Source organism: Alosa alosa, chromosome 4 (assembly GCF_017589495.1).
Source record: "Alosa alosa isolate M-15738 ecotype Scorff River chromosome 4, AALO_Geno_1.1, whole genome shotgun sequence".
Taxonomy (NCBI): domain Eukaryota; kingdom Metazoa; phylum Chordata; class Actinopteri; order Clupeiformes; family Clupeidae; genus Alosa; species Alosa alosa.
This window is the reverse complement of record NC_063192.1, coordinates 15563062-15583228: the sequence shown is the minus strand read 5'-3', so window position 1 is coordinate 15583228 and position 20167 is coordinate 15563062. Positions and strand designations below refer to the sequence as shown.

The following is a 20167-nucleotide window of genomic DNA, read 5'->3' as shown; positions in this document are numbered from 1 at the left end:
AAATGAATGCCCTTTTTTACAAATTAAGGACGAATGCATATAAATTAAGGGGTTTTGGTACATTTTCAGGAGTAATTTAAGCTAAATTTGAGGACATTATAAGTTGTTTTAATGTCCAGGCTTGGTAAACCACAACATACTGACACTCCCAATACAATAATACAAAATAGCAGGGAACTGGTTTCATTGATTGTCATGATTTTGCTGGAAGGGCAAAAGGTATATGGGGCCTACACTTGCACTACAGTATTATCATCCTGTAGATGCTTAAATATGACATACCCTAAATGATTACTGGATTTACACAATCTCCAAGCCAGCGATGATTTCGCCCCATGGCGTTATTCACACCTTTTTCTCACCAAGCGCCTTTCCCGCACTGGTGTGGCTCTATTTTTAAGATGTGCATATGAAATGCACTCATAGTACAGGTCCTCATTTCTCATTTGGCTACCTTGAGCAAATGTGTTGTGGCAAACACAATGATTTATCTTTTTTCAGTCCATCTCTTTCAAGGCTGATGTGGATTATGGCATTAACCCTTTACAGGCCTGTCAACAAATTGCTCACTATATATATATATATATATATATATATATATATATAGTGAGCAGTATATATATAACATGGTCAACGACAGCTCCGCAAAAATTGCATTAATAATGCAACCACCTTAAATTCATTGCCGCTGTTATTTGATTTTGCATGTATTTACTCTGCAGCGCATAGACCCATCATAATTAATGTGCTCTTAGGTATTGTCATGTGTTCCACTGAAAGGGTTAAATGGGAGAATATAATGTAGAATCGGACCAATTGTAGGCTATGTGATTGGCGTGAGCGACGGAGTGTACCTAAAGCTATGATAACAAACCCTTGTCTGTGAAGCGGTACAAGCGATGCGAGAGGGGTGGGGATAATAGAAAGCATGCCTGTCTCCAAGTAAACAGAGGCACACAATGAGCACGAGGGAATGTGGACATCCAGTCCAGTTAACTCGAGGTGAGCAGAGCATCTCTCATCCGCTGAAGATGCGCTAAATAGCCTTACTTCTGAGTCTACATGAAAGCGAAGATTTTAAGAGAAACGCGTGTCAGTTGGACATCACATGGATTTGTTATGGCGGATTTGTCAACGATAAAGATTTTTCTATGATAAGAACAAAAAGCTGGAATTGTGCACCGAAACACTGGAGCAACATCCTACCTCAGGTAAATATGAACTGGAAATGTATTAACCTCTCCCTTTAGTTAGTAACTTATGTAATGCAATATGTAATGTTGTTACATGTGTCAGTACAGCTGTCATTCATACACACAGCTGACGCATTTGGTCCTGATGTGCTGTTTGGGGACCTACTTGACAGACAACAATGTAGGTCACAATTTTCTAAATGTAGTTCAATAATGACCGTTTTAGAATACTGAAGACCAACTTGTGAATGACTGCCTTAGCTGCACAGCTGGTGTAGTCTGTACCAAAACAGGGCAATGTAACTGCCTTAGCCTAAGTGCAATTAGCCCATTTAAAAACATTAATTCACACATTGATAACTTGTGATAGCATTCTCAGCCTACAGCCAGTGATAAATCACGGAATCTTAATGTGTTTTATTAGGTATACATGTTTTTTTTTTTGTTGATTATTTATTTATCCTCAAATGGCATCTTTGATCCAGGGAGTTGTCTGTGCGCAGCGAAGGTGTCCTCGTGTACATATCCACGTAGGAAGGATAGCGTGTTGAAGATGTAGACCATCAAAAGCACCAATATATGTGATTTTCCTCTCTTTTATATGGCCTCATTTTGGTTTCATTTATGTCAACACATGTATTCAGTCCGCTATGTGGGGGAGGGTTTCATTTGCTCTAGGATGCTTGGTAGCGCGCTTTGCAACAATGCCACGTGCGTGTGCCATTTGGGAGCGAGGCAGCGAGCGGGAACAGGTCCACTGGTTGCAAATGAAACAGACTGTTAACTAGAAGCAGCTGGCAAGACGACCGTTTAATTACCTTGAAATGTAGAGACTTTCCACTTGCCATTCGTTTGGCCATCATGCCAGTGCACAGGTCAGTAACTGGTTTCTTTCTAGTCAAACTATGAAAAACAGATGTCATTTATATTTCCCACTAACTTCCGCTTAAGATTGACAGCTATTGTTAAGTTGTTGTAAGGCTAATTGGATCTGCCTAAGGGCAGGCTACAAGAGACAGAAGAGAGGTTTATTCATCCTGTGTCTGATCATTGCAACAGCTCCCTCAGTCCTCTCATTCTAAACCCAGTAACCCAGTCCAGTGAATGTACCACCCTCAGCAACATGCTGATGTTTTCTCTTTCTCTCCTTCTCTCCCTCACACTTCATTAATTTTAAACAGAGGACTGTCCTTCCGGCCTTCTGTCTATTTTCACTTCTTCTCATTTCCCAGTGCAAATATGTCTCTCTCCCCCCATCCATTCTCTCATATAAATGTAATCATATCAATGGGACATGCAAAGCGTTAAGACTCGGCCCAAACCCTGGTGCGAGTTGGGCCTGAGCTGGGCTTAAGAAAGAGACTTAAGCTATTATCCTCTTTTTGCAGATCATTATATGCAGTGTAATCATGGGATTACTCCTTGAGTTTCCTTCAAGCTCTTGCATGTGTGAATTGGGTCGGCCCTGGGGCCGAGGTGGAAAGGGCTCCACAGGCATAATTCTCTTAACCTATATTACAGAGGAGACCTCTCCACTAATCCACCCCACCCTTTCCACTCCTCCTCCTCTCTCTCTGCTCTCTGTCTCTCTCTCCCTCCATTCATGGGCGGCAAGCACATATGGAATCACTGATGTTTTTTTATGTGGCGGGGCTAAATTATTAGGATCAAACAGGAGGAGGCGGGAGGTCTTTGAACTGCTTCCACTTTTAGCCCCCTCTATCTCCAAGACACTGCCGCCATGCACTGTGCCTTGCTGTGCTGATTACAACTTTGCTGTTTTCTTTTTTTATCTCCTCAAGATTCACCCACAAGTGTCACTGGGACATTTTTAGAATCGATCAAAAGAGGGTGGTGTTGTTGCCAGGCTCCGTCTGAGTCGATAGGAACATGGAGAGGGCGTAGTTAGTGGCATTCCATGTAATATTCAGTCAGCAGTAGCCCGTCCACTAAACAGTGCAGGTGCACAGCAGCACACATGTAAGTAGGATAAGGGAGGGGTAGGATGTAGGGGTGATGGCAGAAAAGGGAGCATTTTGATGTATTAGGTGAATTGTGGTTGAAGGTGGAGATATAAAACCAGAGAGAGAGGGAGGAAGAGAGAGAGGGAGGGAGAGAGAGAGGGAGGAAGAGAGAGAGAGAATCCTGCGCGGAGCATAATTAGGACAGCCTTTGCTTCGAGTTTCTAATTAGACATTCAGGGCAGCACACACACTTGTGCCACTGGAGGCTGGGTGAATATTTTAAACAGAGCCTAAATCAAAGTCTTTTTCTCTCCCTCCATTCATGGGCGGCAAGCACATATGGAATCACTGATGTTTTTTTAATGTGGCGGGGCTAAATTATTAGGATCAAACAGGAGGAGGCGGGAGGTCTTTGAACTGCTTCCACTTTTAGCCCCCTCTATCTCCAAGACACTGCCGCCATGCACTGTGCCTTGCTGTGCTGATTACAACTTTGTTGTTTTCTTTTTTATCTCCCTCAAGATTCACCCACAAGTGTCACTGGGACATTTTTAGAATCGATCAAAAGAGGGTGGTGTTGTTGCCAGGCTCCGTCTGAGTCGATAGGAACATGGAGAGGGCGTAGTTAGTGGCATTCCATGTAATATTCAGTCAGCAGTAGCCCGTCCACTAAACAGTGCAGGTGCACAGCAGCACACATGTAAGTAGGATAAGGGAGGGGTAGGATGTAGGGGTGATGGCAGAAAAGGGAGCATTTTGATGTATTAGGTGAATTGTGGTTGAAGGTGGAGATATAAAACCAGAGAGAGAGGGAGGAAGAGAGAGAGGGAGGGAGAGAGAGAGGGAGGAAGAGAGAGAGAGAATCCTGCGCGGAGCATAATTAGGACAGCCTTTGCTTCGAGTTTCTAATTAGACATTCAGGGCAGCACACACACTTGTGCCACTGGAGGCTGGGTGAATATTTTAAACAGAGCCTAAATCAAAGTCTTTTTCTCTCCCTCTCCCATCCTTCACCCTCGCCATCTCTCTCTTTCCCACTCTCCTGCTCTCTGCCTCACTCTTTCTTTCTCTCTCCCTCTCTCTCTCTCTCTCACTCTCTCTCTCACCCTCTCTGCCTGCACCTTGCACCCCCACCAGCTGGGACAGCCAGAGCTGGGGAGAAATGTGGGTTGCTGCACTCTCGACGCAGTCCCTGCTTAGTGTGCCAAAGCCAAGGTGTGAAGCCCTGCAGATGGAGAGGAAGAGAGAGAGAGGGATATGATAGACACAGAAAGAGGAAGAGGAATGGATAGAGAGACAGAGTGAGAAAGAAGGAGAGAGCGATAAAGGAAGAGAGAGAAGAGGAAGAGGGGAAAAAAGGAGAGATAGGAGGATAGAGGGAGAGGGACAGAAAGAGGGAGAGATGTAGGCAGGGAGAAAGAGAGAAAAGGTAGAGAGAAGATGTGTGTGTGGGATGGGGCGGTGAGCTGCATGGTGCTGTGCTATGTGGGCCCTAGAGAGTTGAGCAGCAAGGGCACATGCTGATGCTGATAGTGACTAGAGGCACTCTAAAAACCCAACCTCTGCTGTTGCTGGGCTGAGAGGGGAGGGGGAGAAGTAGAGGAGACAAGAGGATTCCAGCTAGGGAGAGCAGAAGGAGAGATAGGAGGAGTGAGAAGAGGGAAGGGTAGAAGGGAATGAGCAGAGAGAGAGGGAGAGAGAGAGAGATGGAGGGAGAAGAGAAGGCAGCGGAGGAGAGGCAGATTATATATAGGCTGCTGGTGATAGCTGGGTGTGAGACTGTGTCTGTGACATAGCTAGGTCAGCCATCAGAAGGAGAGAGGCTGAGGACAATGAGGAGGCCTTGGCCAGAGACACTTGATGCACGACTGTAGCTGCACGCTTCAGCTGCCACACTGTACCCTGCACTCACAGGGGCATGCAGGGGAGGGGGGACACTAAGGAGGTTATTGAGGCCACTATGTCATAAAATCAGCATTGTCACAACTGGATAACTGGACATGGCTGAGTGTTTATTAACTGGTGCCTTCAGGCCACTTCTTAAAGATACTGTATTTCTGGTGCGGCTTAAAGATGGTGTATGCTACTTGATATGAGTAAATTATATGGCCTATATGGTATTTATTTCAATGTAAAATGTTACTTTGTATAAACTAAATATATTTTGTTCAGTGTTGAGATCTTGAACTGTAGTGTGGAATGATAGTTATTGTGTTGTGTTACAGTAGTCCAAATAGGTCAGCACATGTGTAATGATAAAGCTGCAGACATATGGCTCCTACTGCAGAGTCAAATATTACACATTAGTTACAGCAACACAGCAAGACCATTACTAAGCCATCCCTTACAACCTGTGCTAGAGAATGAAAGGTGGATATGGTTTGCGGTATGGTCAGCATCTCCATGTAATTGAAACAAGAAACCCCTGGGGATCATCTGGCCTGAAGAAGAAAAAACAGAGAGAGCATCTGAAATGATATGAAAGCAAATAACACAGATATTTCCCATAGTTTACAAAGACCAATAAATACACATTTGGAGTTCCATGCAGGACAAGCATGATAATGAGAAACAGGTCCAGGTTCAAAGTGCTATCAGACGAGGTTGAATACTTATAGCCAAAATAAGAAATCATATAATATAATTTAGCGAGGCTAAAATTATTTCGGTGCTTAAGGGATTCAGTGCAACTAAACAGACTACAAGCATGGGTAAAGCTGTGATTGATGAGATTAAGGACAGAGCGATAGATAGTCAGTTAAAAAGGAGTGAGAGAGAAGGATGGAGTTAGTCAGACATTGATGAAGAGCGTTGAGTAGCAAAGAGAGAATGCTAAAAAGCGAGAAGTTGGATGGAGAATGAGAAACAGTTGGGAGAGGAGTGAAAGGTAGAGAGTGTTTTGACAGAGTGAAGGTAGGCAGAGGCAGGAGACAGACAGTCTCTCATCCGACTGAAGAGCAGCTTACGCTCATGTTTTCAAACACAGAGAGTACATCTGCCAACTCTCTGCCTGAGCCTTTTGAGTCCGCTCCGTGGGTTTGGCCCTTCTGTTCTCTGAAAATCTGACTGAGCTATGGCTGCTTACCCTAAAAAGATGTGAATAATCACCTTTAATTACAGTGCCATAACCTTTAGCACAGCCTGCTATTAACCTTTAATTACATAGCCATTAACCTTTTCATATGACACAATATTATTAACACAGATGGAATTATGAAGAATTACATATAACTATTTCAAATGATTGACTCTCAGAGCTCAGAGCAGTGCAGGGCAGTTTCTGGTAGTGTGGAAGGACAAAGAAAGCTGCAGTCAGGTAATACTATCCATATGATGCAGGATCGAGACTGTTTGCCTTGTCAGATATTATCATAAGAGAAACACTGTGAGGGCTTTAATTCGGTCAGTGCGCTTTGATGTAAAACAGATTAAAATAGTTTCCTCAAAGCCCTGCACAAAACCCAGTGAATTATTACACTAGTCACACCAAATCACACTCTCTCCGGATGGTTTTGTCAATAGTGCTTTACAATATGGGCGAAATTAAACAGGATAGGCTGTGGTTAAGCAGATTAGTGGCTTTTAGTGGCTTTTCCCACATACTAGAAAGCATTAACTCCTGCACGGACTGGCCATTCCTCAAAGAGCAGCGGGGCTTCCACTTCGCTGGCCACATTTTAATTACGAGGCATTTCTGGGTCTGATGTCAGATGGCTCTTTCAAAGGGTCTCACTCAAGTTCACTGTGGTGTTCAGCAGGGACTTAGGTTCACCTTGTAACCTTTGTGAATGTTTTATTGTCTAAATAATTCTGTTGTCGTGGTCTGTTGAATGAATGGCTTTTGCCTAAATGCACCAACTACCCCCACTAAAACGGAATTAGAGCCTCACTTCATTCAAAAGTCAGTGTGATTTTAAACAAACTACTTTGCCCAATTTTGAAGTTTTCTGCTCTTACTCTCTGAGGGGGAAGAATGATGTTAGAAACTGAGCACTAGTCGCCACACCTTGCAGTTAAACGGGGCACTTCAACTTGGTTTTCATTATTCAGAGCCCCTCTCCACACGTCCACCTGAATAATCCTCCATCTTAAAGAGGGGGGCCTGCCATTTACATGCTGATTTGGCAGAGTCCCTGCGAGGAGCGACATGAAGGATGAGGCTATCGAGGATCTTCAAAGACATCAACTGTCTGAGGCAAATTGACCTGACCAGTGGGACAGCCGCTGTACTGGGGTGTGACCAATGCTGCTGGAATGTCTGTATAGCGAAACACACCAAGAGCGTTTGAAGGACGACCCCCTTACATACCCCCCTCCTCACTCAATAAAAGTAAACAGCCGAGTACCCTTCTGGATGGCACTACGGAGGTGCTTTTGGCTGCCACAGCAACATCTGTGCACACAATAGCTTAAAAGCGCTCGTCGGCAACTGCAGCAGTCACTGCAGCCATTACGCATCACATGGCCACATTTGTCTCACAGACGCCATCGCCCCGTCGCAGAGCGAGCGAGTGAGCGGGGTTGAACGTGAACGTGACCCTGTCGGCTCAGTCCCGACATCTGGATCTGAGTCACTCACGCAAATGCGCTCTGACGGACCGACCCCACCCCCCGCACCCACACCAGCGCCCCGGGGGTGAAAGGTTATTGGCTGCACTGTCAGAGCAGCTAGCCTCGCGATATGCCGCTATTTTTAGTAGGGGATTTTCCACATTGTTGCCATGCAGTGGTTGCCTTTGCCGTTGACTGTCTCCTCATTTTTTTCTCCCTCTCCCAATGTCTATTTCTATGTCTCTCTGTCTCTCTAACCGCCCCCCCCCACACACATTTGTCTCCCCCACGTCGTACAGTTTAGCTCATTGAGTGTTGTGGCTCTGTGGAGAAGTCGAACTGTGACAGATCTGTGCGCTTCGCTCAGGCAGAAAAATGTAGGTCATGTTGTGAAGCAAACACTGAGAGAGCGAGTGATAGAGAGAGATGGAGAGAGTTAAAGAGAGAAAAAGAGAGAGTGGTTGTGTGAAAGACAGACAGAGTGAGAGAGAGAGAGAGACTTGACTACAGGGCATTAAAGGATATTCCATCATGAACAGAGCCACTCCTTTGGAAGCAGGAGATCTTCATTCATTTGCTGTTCTTCCTTCCAGAGAGAAGCATTTAAGGCGAGCCAGTGAGAGTGATTGGTGTGAGACTGCGAGCTATAGAGTGGGTGTGACTGTAGTAGGGGAAGAAAAGAGTTGTGCTGGGAAGCGCTCACTGCAGTGTCAAGGACGAGCTGCTTGGCAGAGTGGAGGCGAGAGCGCATGGAGACAGCAGCAACAGCAATGAAAGAGAAAGAAGAGAAGAGGGAAAGCAAGATGAGAGAGAAATAGATGGAGGGAGGGAGGGAGACTAACTTCTTTTTTGAGGTGGGAACAGAACAGGCTGAACTAGAGCAGTGAATCTAAACAGCCTGTTGAGGAGCTAGAAGGAGAGACACAGCGGCGTAGCCGTGGCGATATAGTATATCTCTTGTCTCTGTCTCTCCTGTCACCGCACACTGGGCGTCCCATAAGTCACCTTCATCACCTTTATCTGCCCATCTCACTGCTGATTCCCCCAAGATTGCATTTCAGCCACATAAATTGACCTGGCCTTGAACTCCTTAGGGAACAAATTGTTTTTTGCTTTCCATCAGTATCCCATCTTTAAAGCTTAGTCTTTTAGCTTAGGCAGCTTATGGTGCATGAGACAATGGGTGTGGGGGGAAAAAAACATCCAGCATTTGCCTGCTTGCATCATCCTAAAAACACACGGAATCCCTCACCCTGGAGTGTTATTGTAGGAGCGGCAAACATTTCACAGTCAGTTAAAGACACCATTTGCCACAGTACGCTGCATTTGTTGCCCTCGGATAGTTCATATTTTATCAGCCTAAACACAGCACAGAGAAGATGGAATTATTTCTGTGTTCTGCATTTGACTTTAATGAATTCAGAACATTATAGTAACTAGAAAGCTTCAATGATTTTCCATGGATTTTGTATGGCTTGTGTATTTTCTGACACTTATTTTAATCTTAATTTCAGGATATTCAATTACGAAAATGTTTTTTAATATTTGACTGCTTGCAGTCATGTTCTCATTAATGGCAGGAGTGTTTCTGGATCAACATGGTCGTAAAATGAACTAAATGTTAACAGCTGATCAGAACCTCTGAAGTTTTGCTTTGCAGTGTCTGTGTAGCTCCTGGTCAGTGCCAGTGGGGGCACTCTTGCTCTTCCCCGTTCCCCGTTCCCCGTGGTGCTCTGTGGCCAGCGGTCTAGTCCTCTTTACAGTCTGAGTGCCTCCCTAATCAGCATGCAGTGAAGTGCTCTGCAAAACAGGATAGTCTGACTTTACACTGTGTATATGATAGCAATTACTGCTTATTTCAGGGTTGACTGTGATGGATTAACCCGAACTGCCTTAAGTGTTTCTTGCCTCAGACTCTGCCCTGCTCTTTCCAAGCACTTTTTGCTGCACTGCAGCAACCTACACACTAAGTTACTGTAAATGTGAGCTCTTACCTCCTGGGTCCTATATTGTTCTGTAGCTCTTCATTACCTGTTGAACACCTCATCAGGTTAAAGCTCTGTAGACACATTAACAGTTAATACATGGGTTGATGTTGAAGTATTTGCACTGTTTCAATACTGAATGTTAGTAAGCAGTCGGTGTCTGATTGCACACGTCTCGTTGGCTGCACACAATGCACTAATTTGTACGGATGGCTTGTATTATTCCGTGCTTCACATGAGTAGTGATATCCACAGAGGGCGTTCATGCTGTGTTAACGCAGCGCTATCTGTCTGCTCCCAGCCCCTAACTCACAGTCTCATCGCTACCAGCGTGTGTTGTTGCTCCCTAATCCTCCCGCACGTAATGGTTGTTCTGCTAAACCTGCCGAGAGGCACGTCTGTCTGTCTGCTAATACCTCAGCACTTGTTTGTGTGTAGCATGGTGATAGCATGGAATGGTAGCCCCAGGCCCCTCAGGTGTTATGCTGGGAATGCTGCGCGGTGCTGATGAAAGGCAGGTAGGGCATGGAGCAAGTACGAGAAACACGTGGGACTTGGAAGAACCAGAGGAGGGAGGGGAAGGGAAAAGACAAAAAAACAGGTGCTCCCTTCCTGGACTTCCACAAAACAGCCGTCGTCTGTGTGCTTTCAACACAGCCTCTGAGGCCCTCCCATTCAACACACACACACACACACACACACAAACATACACACACACATGCACACACACACACACACACACACACATAGTGCCAAACAGAGTAGATGTGATGATGCAAAAGCATGCTACTCTTGGAAGCCTCATTGGTGCTAATGATCTAGGCGCACAAAGCTCGTCACCTGCTAACCTCAGGCAGACCAGCCTCCGGCTTCCCAGAGCCCGGACGCAGCTCACGGGGAGACTGGGAGTGTGAGAAACACAGGTCTCAACAAGCCTGAGACCCTGTGGAGTGTTTTGGTTAGTTTGCCAGGGCCGTCACACCTCCCCCCCACCTCCACAGTGCAGCTGTTCATCCTCCCTGCAGTGGGACGCACACACACACACACACACACACACACACACGCACACTAATATATGCTCCCATACACATCAACAGTATATGTGAAAAGAAATTCACACACACACTACTCCAAGCATGCACAGAAAAATTCACACAGGCTCCACACGCATGTGGAGTGATCGTCACACACAGTCAGAGAAACAATCACATTAATGCACTCTTTCATACATCCACCCACTCATACACACTCTATGAGTACACTCTATCTCTCTCTCACACACACACAAACACACCCACACACACTTTGATTAAACTCCAAAAAAGGGGGCTGGCCTGTGCTCACTGTAGCAAAGCTGGAAGATTTGCCTCCACCCCCGGGGGCCACCAGCCTCTTAATTAGAGTGAGATCCCCCATCATCAGATCTTAATCATCGCTCGTCAACTCCGAGGAGCACTCGGGTGGCATTTTGTGCGCACTAAATAAACTGTTATCTAAAGAGAGGTCTAAAATGCCGAGCTCAGAGACACTGGGTAGTGATTTAGCAGGTTAGGAGTTCACTGGATCTTTTTCAGGCGAAGGGATGCCCTCTGCTGATTTCGAGGGTGCTTTGAATGGGCCGGGTATTTTTTTCTTAATTGGGCTGATTGATGGTGGTGGTGGGGATGAGGGTGGCAGGGGGAAGATGAGACAGAGCAGAGTTGCTGGTGCAGCAATACCAGCAGTGCACCAAGGGCTGTGTTGGGGTTTTCTGCTCAGCAACGAGCTCCTCGCACCCAATATCAAAGCCACTCAAGAAGAGAGATAGAGACAGATAGGGAGAGAGAGAGAGAAAGAGGGAGAGAAACAGAGAGAGCCGTGGCTGTTTGAAGTTCTTCTCACAGGCCACTGCAGTCTCCCATCAGCCCGAGAGAAAGCAGACTGTCGGGGGGTGAGGGAGATTGGCAGAGTGGTGGGATGCCACATTAAAAAATCATCCGAATGTCTCGTCTTAACATTCACAGCAAAACCTCTGCATCGGAATACTTCATTAGTGTCTCTTTTTACCCACTCTGTCCCTCTTTCTCCTTGGCTGCCATTCCCCCTCCTGCTTTTTTCTGGAATTAAATAAGCTTGCAATAAATTTAAACTCTCACTTATACAGAATGAACACAATTTAAGGAAATGGGTGTGTTATCAACAGTAGACATTACACAAGACATAACACGCCTGAGAGAGAGCAATATCATCAACATTTGAATCACAGACTGACTATCACCACAGAGCCTTCTGCAGCATTCTACACAAGCGTGTGCATAGCCAAGAGTGTCAGGAACTGTGGTTTGCTAGGACTTGTAAATCACACAATAAATCAAAGCAGCAGAACTAAAAGAACTCAGAGGATCTTGCTTAATTTAAAGGGACTATTAGGATTGTCCTCTCTCCCACAGCTGCCACTGGGGAGTACAGAGAGAGAGAGAAACCCCTGTGGTCCTCAGTTCTGTAAGTCAAATTAAAGGCACCAACTCCAAAGGGCCTGGACTCTGTAACTCTGTCAAAGAGCATTTTGGTCTCTAAGGAGGCTTAAGATTTCTCTCTCTCTCCCCCTCTCTTTTCTCCTCTCGCACTGTATTTGTGAAGTCTTCTCTCCTTGCCTTGCAAAAACAAAAGAACTACAAAGTAATGAGCTGGCCTGGATAGCTCATTGTTGTTGGAGAAGGGGGTGCTTTTGTCAGGAGTTCCCCCCTTCCCTTTCCTTAAAGCCCCTTTGTGAGCTCTAAGGACAACACTCAGGTTTCATTACTGAATCACTTTTTCCTGTGGTAGGAAAGCTATTACATAATGCCACATTGCCTCCCATGCCATATGTAATTTAGGCATGTGTGAGTGTAAGTTTAAAGGTGTTGTAGCTGATCTGCCTGTGGTTATCACAGAAATGCCTCTTCAAGGCAAATGGGAGAGCATTGACTTGTGTCTGCAAATGAGATCCTGTTGACATGTATTTATGTGTACACTAATGAAATGTCACACATTCATCATCACGTTCACTTCAGTTTTCGTACAAACATGCCTAACCGTCAAGGTCAGTCATAAAACAATAAAGTTACTGGGTTTGAAACAGGCACAGTGATGAATGTGGGCCATGCTTCTGTTGCACACTGTGTACCGGATGATGCCAGAGCCTTGTATAGAGATACAGTGTGTTGACATTGTTGATCAGATAAGTACAGTATATCAATTCCATGCTAAAATATACTGCAGTGATTAATTTATTGGACATTTCTAAAACGGATAGTTCTGGTCCTTGATTATGATTGACTGAATCCTGTTCTGTCGTTGTAAAACCCAGTGCAACCCTTCACGTTGACCACATTCATTACTGTGCCAGCACAAATTAATACAAATGTTAAAGTTGCTGCGTCTCTACGTTGCTTTGCAACCATTCTGATAGAAGAAATATATTTATTGGTGGAAGAATGATTATCTATGAATAAATTGTTTGATATATTGATTGATATATGTAGTAACCGTTTTAGAAAAGCAATAAGCCACTCGAGTCTGTAGGTTCCAGTGATTCCAGTGCTTCGTGTCATGCTTAACAACGCCCCTTAGCTGTTTTAAAATCACTGGAACCTATGACCTATCGGGGCTTATTGCTTAAATCTACAATACCTGTTGTTCTGGAAGCACGCACACTATTTCAAATATCAACTATCTCACTGCTTTTCTTAAATGTGTGTAGCATATGCTGGGATGTACTGTAGGCCCTCCTGCTATTGTTAGAGAGTGGGGCTGAAAGTGAAAGGTGAAGGCCCTGTGCTGTGCTGTGCTGTCTGCAGGGCCTGGGAGTGGACTGGAACCCCGGCCTCCTGAGGAAGCAGAGGAAGCGCGGCTCAGGGAGGGGCTTGCCTCGCTGTGTCCTGTGAAGGTGGCGAGGTAGCGTCCTCTCTCACTCACTCTCTCTCTCTCTCTCACTCTCTCTCTCTCTCTCTCTCTCGGTGCAGGAAAAAGCCCCAGCTCTCTGACATGATGAACCTGACCCCACTGTTGTGCTTTCTCTTGCTCCCCCGGCGTACTCATGCGTGTTCACTCAGCAGTGCAGATGTCCACTGACTTTATTACTCATCAGGTAATGTGATAGCATGAGAGAGGCAGCCAGACAGCCACACCTAGTTGGGTCATGTCCAGTCTGTTAGTGCACTTCTCAGCAGCTGAGGCCTCCCGTAGGTTCTCTTAATATAGACTAATTCATTCTGATGTAATCACTGTCTCTCAGACTGCCCATTAGGGTTCTCACAAGCGAGCTGAATGGAACTTAGATTAAATGAGCTTGTACAGGGAATGTACGCACAATGCAGTGTGTGGTCAGTCTTCATGAAGATTGGCGCTCACTGAACAAGAGACAGCTCGAACGAGTGTGCCTGGAGAATAGCGGAGGGGCCAGTGAAGTGTGACCACGTCTCGGAGACCGACACTTCTCATGGCGAGTTTGAACAAGCGCTGGATTAGTGAGCAGGAGCTGTGTGAAGGGACTGACTCTGCAGGGAGAGAGTGGGGGTTTTGTCTAGATTAATCCAGGAGAAGGTTTGTTGAGAGAGAAAAATGACTCTGCCAACTGACATGAAATGAAAGGAGCTGCGTTAAATGTGTCAAGATCAGCTGTTACGAAGTCGCCCCCACCACCCCCAGCGTACTCACACATACACACATTTACAGTGTTTAGACGTTTCAGCACACATTTGGCTGCTATGGCGCCCATTGTCTTAAGACTGCAGTAAATCCCCATTTCCATTAAGAATTCCATTCAGCAGAGGACTGTGTGCCTTTGCTTCAGAGAAGATTCAGCAAGACCTTCAAGAGGATTGTCCTGGAAACATTGCTGATTCTCTGCCCCCACATGAAAATGTGGATGGGATTTTCCTAAGGCATACATTACTGCCTATTACAATCAGGGAGTTGCTTATGTTGGTTTGTTGTATTTGCATATACACATAAACTAGGACATGAACAATTTTTAAACAAGACCCAAGAAGATGTGTTACTCATGATCACATAGAAATAAGACCCAACACATCCTAGTTCCCAACACTCAGGATCATATATTTTATATTAATGGAACAGTGGAGCAAAGCTTGCTTTGATAGCCCAAAGACTATAGATAAACTTGTGCTTTTCCAATGGAATAATGTTAGCACACCAAGCCACCACACAAAGACCAGGAGGTTTGTTGTGTGCCACTGAAGCCTACTCCTCTAATTTGTATGTAGGCCCTTTGACAAGCACTGTTGCCAAACACTCCTGTGTTGTGGTTTTCGGGAACAAGTGTGTTGGAGGAAGAATTCACTGCTGTAAAGTAGCATTTCAGACCTTGGCTAATGGTAAACACCTGTGTGAGGGGAAGGTGGGGGAGCATTTTATGTCTCGATCTGTTTAACAGATGGCAGAGTCCCAGAACATCCCCAAACAAGCCCCCATTTGGTGCCTGGATGGCACCAGCTTTCTGCCCCCTCACTCCTCTCGTCCTGTTTTTGGAGTTTTCTGCTGTTGCCTGTTGTGTAAGGATTTTCCCCCCACAAAATGCAATTACAACCCTATGAAAAATGATAGGGTTTACTTTCTCATAGAGTGGAGAAACAGCATTTTAGTGTTGACGTACAGTATAATTATATACATTTATGATTTAGAGGGGATTTGATTTAAAAACCATAGCAGAATGGCTTTGTATTTAATCGCATTGGTTATCATTTGGGGACCATGTTGTTGTGTGTCACACTGGTCTGATTGATGAACCTCCTGCCATAGGTTCTGCGGGAGTTTACCCCAGCACCAGGTCACACACACACACTCGCACAGTTAGTCGCTCTCGACTCGTGTGAGAACCCGCCGCCACCATGGCCCTTAGAGAATTCCAGGAAAAGGGGCAGGAGATGCTCTCCGTTCACCAAGCTCCGGTTGAACTTCCCCCCATTCAATCCACATGCTCAAAATTATACAGAGGCTGTCCCGCTCTCCCCAATGCAAATCCCAGATGACAGGGTAGCAGCTGACTGACTGCCGCTGTGCGTTGGCGCTTGTTCTTGCTCTGCGTATTTATGTAGTGCTGATTCTGTTATCACATAAATTGCTTTAAGTGTTTAATGCAATGTTTCATGAATGGAGGAGGCCTGTAAATCTGTGGTTTGTGATGGTGAGCACATAAGAGCAGTGTGATTCTAAACCATATGGAGTGTGGCATATTTTTTTGAGTTCAAAAGCTCAGTGTTCACATGGCACTGATTACGGAAGTCGAAAACTGTTTGTGCTCTATGTGATGGATACTCTGTTAGAAGATGTGTGCCCTTGAAAGGGAACACAGGCTTACTGGACACACACATGCATACTCTCTCTCTCTCTCTCTCTCTGTCATACACACCAGTATCATTGCCCAACCTTTTGATAATACTGACTTTTCACCTACATGACAAACCATTTTAGTCACCTTGTGAATTTGTTCTTTGTTTAGTAATACGTAAGATAAATAAAATATTTTTGGTTAATGTTGGTAGGCTACTTAGATACAGTTGGAGGACAAAGTGATCCAAAATAAGAGAAATAATATATAATCCTTTTTTGCGGTGTAAGCTAAATACACTAACATGTATAAATTTACACTAACTTGTATACAGAATTTGTGCTGAGATGTAGATATGCAAAACCCTTGGGTGCGGATGAGCATACATTTCAATGAAGCTTCCCATTTGAAGGCAAATTACCAGCTATTGGTTTGCAAATGAGCACACTGGCCATTAAAGAAAGATAGCAATCTCCTTTTGGTAGGCCTACTACAGTAACTAGATGCAACATGGTTATTTGTATCAAAACAGGCTGCTGTCTGTGCAAAAGTGTGTGGGTAGGTTAAACTATTAAACTCGTTGGACAAAACGTTAATCAGTTTAACTATTACACGGGACTCGAATTTTAGAGCTGCGTGTTTGAATGGTCATCATTTCACGTTGCCAGCACCAGTCTTTCTTGGTCTTCCTTTGAAGTGACTTGGACGAACTTCAGTGAACTTTTTGTGCCAAGCTCTCGGCACAGTGAGAAGTTTACAGGTGAGAGAGACTTTGGAACTCCAGGAGTAGGAGTATAGGATTTAAGACAAACTGTTTGGTAATGGGTGACGTGAGCGCGTCGGTCACGAACTGCAGTTCTTTCAATCTGTAATTTTCATGAACCTGACAGTTGGAATAATTCTGATGCCAATTGATGTTCTCGCAGAAATGAGCCGTTCGCTTTCCTACTACCCCCCATTCACGGGAGTATTTGGTCTCGCCCCTCTCGGTGCGCAGAGTTCCTCCAACCTGAGAGTAGAAGTCAGTCTGAAACAGTCGCTCTTGTCTCAGGGGGCATCGTATGCGAGCTGTTTGGAAATCCTTTCGCGTTTTATTTATGTTTCTCGCCATTTTTCTCTCTCATGAAAACCATTCTGCTGCGCTCTTTTGTGAAGGAGGATCTTTCTGTATGAACGAATCCTCTGCATCTTAACAGTCGCCTTTTACAGTGGAATATCTGTTATGGGATTGATGCTTACAAATAATGGTTTTTAAGGAGGCTCAGCCATGGAAGATGACTGAACTTTAAGGCGATATGGCGACTGTATCTAAAAAGCTAATTTGACCCACAAGCTTCATTGAAGGTAAGTGTTATTGAAGGCTACTGTGCAGTGTCCTCACATAAATAGAAATTGTGCGTTGCCTACATGTTACCCCAATGGTAGGCTATACTGTTTGGTTTTTATGTGTAAATCATTACACTGAGTTTTGGTTGTTATGAATGTAGGTTACTCTTTCATTTGTATCCTTATTGAATTAAGACATAATCCTGTTTACCTGTGTTGAAGTGGTGCACAGTCGTTTGTTGTCTTGTGGATATAGCCTCCCTTTCTTGGATGGTCATCATAATAAGTTTCCTCTAACTTTCTGACACAGCCGAAACAGTCTGACTGTACCCTATATTCCCATGGGAATTTCAGGCATATCACTTACGTTACAGTGCAGTTAATCTACTATGATTACATTATGATGTACAGTATAGCCATCACACAATATGACACTCAGACATCAAACAGCTTACATTTGCAATTTTAATTTGAACATCACTCTTAGTCCTCTCTCTGAGATTGATTTTTGGTTTTGTGGACAATTCCCTGGAGCTATAAGGCACCTGTAACAGCATTTTTTATTACAGCTCACTGTTTGCACTTGGTAATGACAGCCGGATGCATCTGTGCAAAGTCCTTCTTCGCGAGGATGGCGACCCACCTCATTTCCAGTCCTCGGGGGGTTGCAGTGCACTCTGGACGGTTCATTGAGTTTAAGTCCAGAGGCCTGGACCAGGTTTGAAGATGAGGCTAATGCAGGGTGAAGCCTCCCCCTGTGCTCGGAAAAAAAAGGTGTAGTGTGCACAGACTCAGCTGAAATTTGTATGTGCTTACCACAGCTTAGCTTAAAGAGACATGCTTTATTTAAATGGGGACATGGGCGTAAAACCTGAAGTGTATAGTTACAGTGTCATGCAGGAATGCATGGAAGGCACTGCAGGAGGAGAACTTCTCTCCTGGGTCCTTTTCTAACATGGCAATATGAAGTCTTGGTGTTTAGATTTATGGTGATTAAAAACAGTATGAAACCAGGATGTCAGTATGATTTATCAGTGATGTCCAGGCAACTGTGTGGAGTGTGACAAGTATCTGCTCTTTAATGTGTTAACAAGGGTCTCACAGCGTGCCCTGTGGAGTGCAGTTTATGGGGTGTTTGCTTGGGATGTTGATCTGTGGCGGCGAGCAGGGTTGTTGCCTGGCAGGTAGGAGATTAGCAGAGCGTTTGGAGTGCTACCTAGAAACCATTTTGCCATTATTTGGAGCAGGGTTAAGTCCTCATCAGTTTATTGGAGCAAGATCCGATAACATAGATTGAGTAGAACATTAAAAAACATCGTTCTTTATGATGGCGAAGGCTTTTCCTTTTATATTATTAACTGACAATGGATTTTGTGTTTGTTTCTTTGCCTGACTCAACACAATAATTTCTGAATGTGTCTATGTTCATGTGGTTGTATTTTAAAACACTGGATGGTCATCACTGTATTGGTTGCTGTCAGCATAGGTCTCACTGGCCACCGTTCTTTTCTTAATCAGCTGTTCCTCTGGAATGTTGGCATATGGGCAAACGTGACAAATGTTATCATTCCAGAGGAGCATAACATATGTACCAGCATAGATATGGGATAGCTGCAGTTCACTGTAGTGACTTGATTTAGAACTTCATGCATACCACAGTCTGCCATCATGCACTGCAACCAGTTTTGTAGAAGCTTATAGGTTTACACTGTTCATCATCATGCATTGACTGAGAGGGTTTGCACTTACTTTGCACTCTGGACTGGAGGAAGCCTTTTGTCTCATGGAAACATGTGACTTTCTCATCCTCCAAGTTCCCATTGGTGCTAACTCCTCGGTTACTTTTTTTATTGAGGGACTGGAGTCCTCATTTTCCAGAGGACACTGGTATAACAATATAACAACAGACTTCTGCTGCCTAGAATTGCTAATAGAAATTAAGGCTAGTAAATACTTAACTGGGGTGCGTTCCCAAAACCAATTTTGCTAACTAAGTTAGCAACTTTGTTGGTTGCAATGCACTTTCACAGGTTAGCTAACAGGTTAGCAACTATGCTTTTGGGAAACGCACCCCTGGACAGTAAGTGGTACTGGTTATATTTAAATCTATCAGAAGGCTCTAACCTGAAAGTTTATCCCATTGTGTCATGTGTGATGTCAGGTGATGTGAAGCATTGAATTGATTGCCGTATTTTGTTGACACTATAATGAAATAGCATCCCTAATGTGTACTAGGAACATTTTGAGCTGGTCTACAATCAGTCACAGACCCCGTAGACTACTTCAGATGGGTGTGTGGGTATCATAGAACTGGTTGCCTGCAGAGAAGCTGTCTCTGAATGCTTTATGATAGAGTGTGTCTCTCGATGCCTATAAGCACATCAAAACTAAAGAAAAAATTGCGAAACAACGAGCAGATTTTTCTCCCTGTGATGTGTTGTTTGGCTTGTCAGACAGAATAGAGAAAGAGAGCGAGAGCAAAAAAAAATCTTCTGTGCAGGGGTGTAGTCGCTGAAGTCTGCTCAAAATGTGGCTGATGCATGCAAATCGGACCCACACAGAGACTATGTGCCAAGCTCTGGCCCTTTGTGTTCTGTAGGTCTTTATTTCTGAAATGGAGAGTGCGTGCAGATTGGAATATTGGGTTTATGTGAGCGTAATTTACAGAAGGTTCAAGAAAAGAAAAAAAAAACACGGCAACACGTTGTATTGTCTTTTGATTCTGCTGATTGTGCATGCACACAGCACTGATCACAGAAGCCAGATTGTTATAGTTGCCGGATCTAACCTACCATAAATGCACATAAAACCTACACACACACACAGACACACACACAC

General features: G+C 44.5%; 1 protein-coding gene across 1 annotated transcript in view; it reads left to right on the top strand.

The window, feature by feature from the left end:
• The first annotated feature begins 914 nt into the window (after positions 1-914).
• Positions 915-20167, top strand: part of ccdc120a (coiled-coil domain containing 120a) — a 36599-nt gene continuing 17346 nt past the window's right edge. Inside the window, 1 exon segment of the mRNA XM_048241986.1 lies at positions 915-1002. The gene's annotated coding sequence lies outside the window, so the exon portion shown is untranslated.